The sequence below is a fragment of the Desmodus rotundus genome, chromosome 7 (assembly GCF_022682495.2).
Source record: "Desmodus rotundus isolate HL8 chromosome 7, HLdesRot8A.1, whole genome shotgun sequence".
Taxonomy (NCBI): Eukaryota; Metazoa; Chordata; class Mammalia; order Chiroptera; family Phyllostomidae; genus Desmodus; species Desmodus rotundus.
Genome location: NC_071393.1, coordinates 35,429,348 through 35,435,867, shown reverse-complemented (window position 1 = coordinate 35,435,867; position 6,520 = coordinate 35,429,348).

Sequence of the window (6,520 nt, the reverse complement as noted above, 5' to 3'; positions counted from 1 at the left end):
TGACGTTGGAAAAAAGGAGAGGCATGGACTAAAGAAGTAAATGGGAAGCACGAACTAGTCATGTCCAAAGCACCTGTGGAATCCTGGTGGGTGTACGTGAAGATGCCCTTTCCTGGCAAGTCCGAGATTAGGCCCAATTTTGCACTTTAGGAAAAATTCTCTAGTCGTCGGTCTCCTTATTTCCTGGCTCTGCCCGCTGGCAAGCTGTCCCTTAGCCGTTGCTTTCCCTGGCTTCAGTGAAGTGGCAGGCACGCCCTTCTTGCGGAGAACCCGCTGTTTCTCATCTTTCGCTAGTGTCCTATGTTCCAGTTCTTCCAGCTGGTACTCCGCAAAGGCAAGGCACAGGTCAGCTTCCTGTCCAACATGACTTGGTTTTACTCTCTGATTTGGGACTTCACACACCTTCTTTCAGCCAAATTGCAAAGCTGCTATGCAACCACACTGATTCTCTGTGGCCCACTGTTGTAAAGTATATATTGAGAAGTAAACTCATACGGTTACAAGTCAAATATTTATACTGATAGGAGAAATATATGGTGGTTAACAGCGTGAATTGCAGTCAGCCGTTCAGTGAGACAGGGTTCAAATCTCAGCTCTGCTACCTGTAACATGTAACAATCTAGGCAAGCTACTTAATTGCCATAAATATTAGTTTTCTCACTTGTAAAATGGGCGTTACTGTGAGGATTAAATGATAATGCAAGTGAAGTGTTTAGTGCATAACTATCAGTTAATAAGCACTGTGGTTTACTCTTAATACATATTTTTTCTAATTACCAAAGACAGCAAAAAGTACACTTGAGTCTAAGGTTAGGACATGTATTATAATATCCTTGTTGTTAACATAGGAAATTGTTTTTCAAAAGTAAATCATTCAATTTTTTTCTTTGTAAAATTCTTTATTGTATTTTTTCCTCACTTTTTTTCAAAATGACTTTTTTTTACATACCTTTCTGTAACTTGCCAGTTTCTTTGAACCCTACCATTGGCAGTCCTGTCTGGCGTGGCTCCCTTGGTTGAGCATCATACCACAAAGCAAAAGTTCGCTGGTTTGGTTCCCGGTCAGGGCCCAGGCCTGCGCTGTGGGCCCAGTCCCTGCTTGTGGCATATCGTGAGAGGCAATCAATAGGTGTTTCTCTCCCTTTCTCCCTCCCTTCCCCTCTCTCTAAAAATAAAATAAAATCTTTAAATCCTACCACTGACATCTTCCCATGGTGGTAGAAATGTATTGACTTCATTGTTTTTAATAAATATAACCATTTTTCTTTGGGTAGCTGTTCATTTTTTATAAGAAGAGAGTCCTCCAATTTTGTGACTGATTCATTTTAATTTTGTATCAAAACCACTAAATGAGGGTTGGGTTGTACTGGGTCAGAGCTGACCCTATACCGTAGGTACAGGAAATACAGTAATTGCACATACCATAATCCGTGTTAAAGCAAACAACAGAGGCTTCACGGGCTTTAGGGAGTGAGAGAGTTGTGGAAAACACACACAAATGCGAATGCCATTCTCCTGGCCCTCGAATTCCGGAAGCAAGACTGGAGCGCTGAACTGTCCATATTAGGAAATAAGCGATTGCTGCCGACCAGTGTGAAGCTCAGCATTTCTCCCTTTTCTTGGGGTGGGGGGTGGGGTGGTGAGCATGAGAGGGATGGGGGAAGAAGCATGGAATGGAATTGGTCAGGAGGATATTATTATTAGATCAGTTAGTTTTTTTTTTTTAAAGATGTTATGTATTCATTTTTAGAGAGAGGGGAAGGGAGGGGGAAAGAGAGGGACAGAAACATCAGTGTGTGGTTGCCTGTCCATCACCCCCCAACTGAGGGCCTGGCTCGCAACCCAGGCAGGTGCCCTGACTGGGAATCGAACTGGCAGCCATTTGGGTCTCAGGCCAGAGATCAATCCACTGCGCCACACCAGCCAGGGTTGGATCAGTTAGTTTTATAACCGCTCTGTTCTCTTCCAACATAATCTCAGGGCAGTTATACGCACTCTAAAACCAAATGTTCACTTTCACTGGAGAGACTGAAAATACCCAGCTATGTTTTTAATAACAAAGTTCCTGAATCAGATTCCCAAACGCGGTTATGTATTAATCCCTGAAATTGCAGCAGGGTTAAGAACATGTGTTAAGCCTTGGCTCAGTTGGTTGGAGCGTCACCCCATAAAGCAAAAGGCTGCGGGTTCGATTCCCAGTCAGGGCACATGCCCAGGTTGCAGGTTCCATGCATGCAAGAGGCAACCGATCCATGTTTCTCTCTCCCCCTCCCTTTCCTTCTATCTAAAAATCAGTAAGCATGTCCTCCAGTGAGGATGAAAACAAACAAACAAACAAAAAACAATGGGTAACGACTGGTTTGATTGCCCTGGCCAGGTGAATGTTTTGGTCCTATGCACCAAAGGTTGCGGTTCTACTCCCGGTCAGGCCATATACAGGAGGCAACCAATCGATGTTTCTCTCTCACACTGATGTTTTTTATTTTTCTCTCTCTCTCTCCCTCCCTCTAAAATCAATAAAAACATACACTTGGGTGAGAATTAAAAAAAAAAAGATTGGTTTGAATCAAAACATTCAGCATGTTCTCTTGCTATAAAGTAGTACACGAGGGCCTGGGGTATAAATAACCTTTTCAACCTGACACTGAACGTGTTTCACCTTAATAAAATGTCACGAACCCCCATTATATGTATGTTAGTGTAGCATCAAGCTTGCAACAGGAATATGGCTGTGTGAGGGCAGTAAAGACACCGTGAGCCAGGGGCCCAAACACCTCAACCCCAACAAAAGCAAGTGCCCCCCAACCCTGTATTTAGGCAGCTTCTTCCCCCCCAGGACATCTTGCATTCTCTGAGCTTGTTTCCAAAATACTTACCTGGTATCCTCCATAACTTCTCTGTACTTTTCTCTTAAAATTGACAGTTTGGTTTTTAAACTCAGAGAGGACAACCTTGACACTAGAAAAGTGCACATCGCTGTCACTGATAACTCAACATTCCGTGTTGGTGCTTGGAAGGAAAGGTTCTTGACGGATGCCGAGCCCCTGGGCACGCGTAGGTGTCCGCACACATTCACAACAATGGTCTGGCCCCACCGGTCTTCCAGCACACCGAGCTCACTGCCAGGCACACTCGAGATTAGGCACCCTCTCCTTAGGCTCACCAGCACTTGTCAGTCTGGTCTCTGACAGCTCCGTCAGATGGGAGGCCAGAGGGCTCTCAAAGAGCCCGACCAGAGGCACAGAGCTGTGTGAGTGTCTCTCGCTAGGATGGACGGCTTGCACTGCCCCCTGCTCCCTTTTGCCCTGGCTGTCTGTGGGGACAGCTCAGTGCTGGGGCCGCCACAGCAATCTGGATGGAACATTGCAAAGTACCACGGAGAGTGATTTCAAAGGTAAGTCCCTCTGGGGTTGACCTTTTTACATGTCTTTAGAGGTCTGACCTCTTCTATTGCCAGGTGAGAAAAGGGTAATACAATTAGGGCAGTTTTCAGAAAGCTGTCAAACCCCAGAGTCACAGGGTTGGAAAGGCCCTTTGCAGTGGGAACGGCTACCTGCCGGGGAGGGCTGGCTGCCGCTGCCAAGAGGCCCCATTACGGAGAAGCCCTTCCCAAAGCTCAGCTTTGGGCCTCAGTAACTCAGTGCCGCCAGGTCCCAGAGGTGACAGGTTTGTGGAGGCTGACACGTCACGTAACTCAGGATACCAGACACCAAATGCCAGTTGTTGATTCAAAATGTGAACCGTTTTGTGAGAGGACGGAGCCCGGGGTCTGTCTGCTGGGCCTGTCTCCCCTCCCTCGCCCCGTCACCTAGAGCGCAGGACAGGAAGAAACCTCACTCATCAGGCGAACATTTTAAGTTTCCACGACAGCAAAAGGCGCAGTAACTGTGGGACACCCTCAGGGTAATCGATCCTGGAAAATCTCTTGCGGGACCAATGCAAGCTGAAAATGTAATTCAATAGACAAATATTTTGTATGTTTTCGATGTCATAAAATGGATACCCACTCAAGCTAAGCACCAAATCTCATTAAGATTGGCACAATTACGTCAATAATTAACACTGGCTATCATAAACACAAACTGAAGGTATTTTCCCTTCATTAGTTATGACTAATTACATTATCATTCTATCACATGGCCATTTTCATGTTGCTTCTTAGCTTTTATGCCCTGCACACTTAGGACTAAATTTATAACAACACGCACACGAACGTTATCCAATATTTATACAATTCAACCTTTATTTTTAAAAAGTAATTAAATCAACGAAAACCATGCAAATATTACTTTCACTGAGCAAGTTGAAATGCAACAGACATGACGTGTAAGATTATTCCTGTTATAAGCAAGCAAAACTACAAGAAACTTGACGGGGGAGCTTAAGGTCACACATACCGCCTATAGGACGACGAGGCACGGTGGTGCTCTTCTCTAACACTCAGCGACTCCAAGAGGGACACCCAAACTAATCCAGCCCGACAGACACTAAGAAATGTCTCGAATATCAGTCATCTTTGACTGCAAAAGAAGTCATCTCAAAATGTATTGGTTTAAAACAATAAACACTATTTTTCACTGGTCTGTGGCTTCTCTGGAGGGCATTCTACTGGAATGGGCCAGGGTAGCTGAGCCTGGATGGTCTACAGTGACTTGGCCCCCATTACGGGGTGGCTGGCAGGCCAGCTGACATAAGGGGCCACACCCATATCTGGCAGTTGGTCAGTCAGTCAGGAGGATGACCCCATGCCTCTCATCATCTGTCAGGTTAGCAGGACCTTTCCACAAGGTGGTGGAATGGTACCCAGCAGCAGGAGAGAGCGAGTCACAACTGTAAGCACTTTTTAAGACTCTCCTTGTATCGGATTTGTTGATGTCTCATAGAACAAGCTAAGTCGCAGGGCCAAGCCTAGATTCAGAGAATGAAGAAATAGACTTGGCCTCTTGATGGGAGAAGCTGAAAAAACCAGTACGTCCACACTTAACATTGTTAGTAGGCTTTGTTCCTTTAAGCGAAATGATGTATAGCAAAACCAATTCTACCATAAGCTAACTGATACAAATAAGAGTTAACTTACCATAGCATCTCATCCATAACGAAATGTTATTCAAGGACTTGCTATACTGTGGCTATTCTTTTAATCGACCATACCTTGGATGCCAAAGTAGAGAGATTGAATGATACTCTGTAACCAGAATGAGTGTGCATTTCTGGTATTTCTATCTAAGAGGCAGGGGCTCTTCCGCTGGAACTAGAGGCCACCTAGCAAGGCTGCTCTCGGGTCCTTTGTGACGCTGGGGACAGAGACAAAACCAGAGAGGTAGGCGCAGGCTTGGCTCTGTAGGAAACGTGCAGAAATTTAGGTGTCTTGCAAGAGCAATGGGAAGACAGAGTGTCTTAGGAGGGAGCTGCAGCCAGGACAGTAATTCTACAAGCTTTGCTAGGAAGAATAGTGAGACAAGGCTTTAGACACAGAATATGGGGTCAAGGGACAGATGTTTTGTCTTTTTAAGCAAAAGATGGTTGAAACTAGAGGTTGCTTGAATACGGATGGGAAGACCTAATATTGCAAAAGGTTAAAGGAAAAGCCCTAACTAAGAACTGGGAAGGGAAACTTCAGCACATGGAAGTTTGGCTAAAAAACCCCCCAAAACATTATCATGCAGTAAAATTGATATTTTTGTTGTACAGGTTTATTGATTGTAACACAAACTCATGTAACTGCCACCACCACAGGATACAGAAGAGTTCCATCACCCCAAACCCTACTCTGCTACCCCTTTACAGTCACTCCTCCGCCCCAACTCCTGGCAACAACTGACTTCCTCTCCATCACCATGGTTTCGATCTTTCTGGAGTGTCATTTTGAGACTAGCTTCTTTCACTCAGTGTGATGCCTGCTGTTGTAACCCCAAGTTGTTGGCTGTATCAATACTTTATTCATTTTTATTGCTGAGTAGTATTCCATCGGGGTCAGTTTCTGACATTATCCTCCAGGTCAGTAAATTGTATCACTATGCTAACCAGTTACTTGGGCCAAACCACTGGGCATCATCCTTGACTCTTCTCTAACTTGTGCATCCGATCTATTAGCAAACTCTGGTGACTTTACTCTCAAAACACACCTGGAACCTGACCATTTCTTACCACCTCACTGTCGCCACCCAGTTCAGGTCAGCATCATCTTCTCCCAAGGCCAGTGTTTCCACTCCTACGCCCCACCCCTCATAGTCTCTTCTCCACACAGGAGGCAGCATTTTTCTTTTAGAGACGAATCGGATCAAGTTCCTCTTTTCTCAGAACTCTCCACTGGCTTCCATGGTAACAATCCAAAGATGCCATCCTGTTTAGGCCCCTGGATCCCCCTCTGATGCCCTCTCCCACCACTCTCCCATTGCTGTCTATCAACTGTAGTGGTCTCCTTGCTATTCCTACACCGTGTCAGGCATACTCCTGCCTCAGAGTATTTGGATTTGCTGCTGCCTGCATCTGCAACACTATTTCCCTAGGTATCCACGTG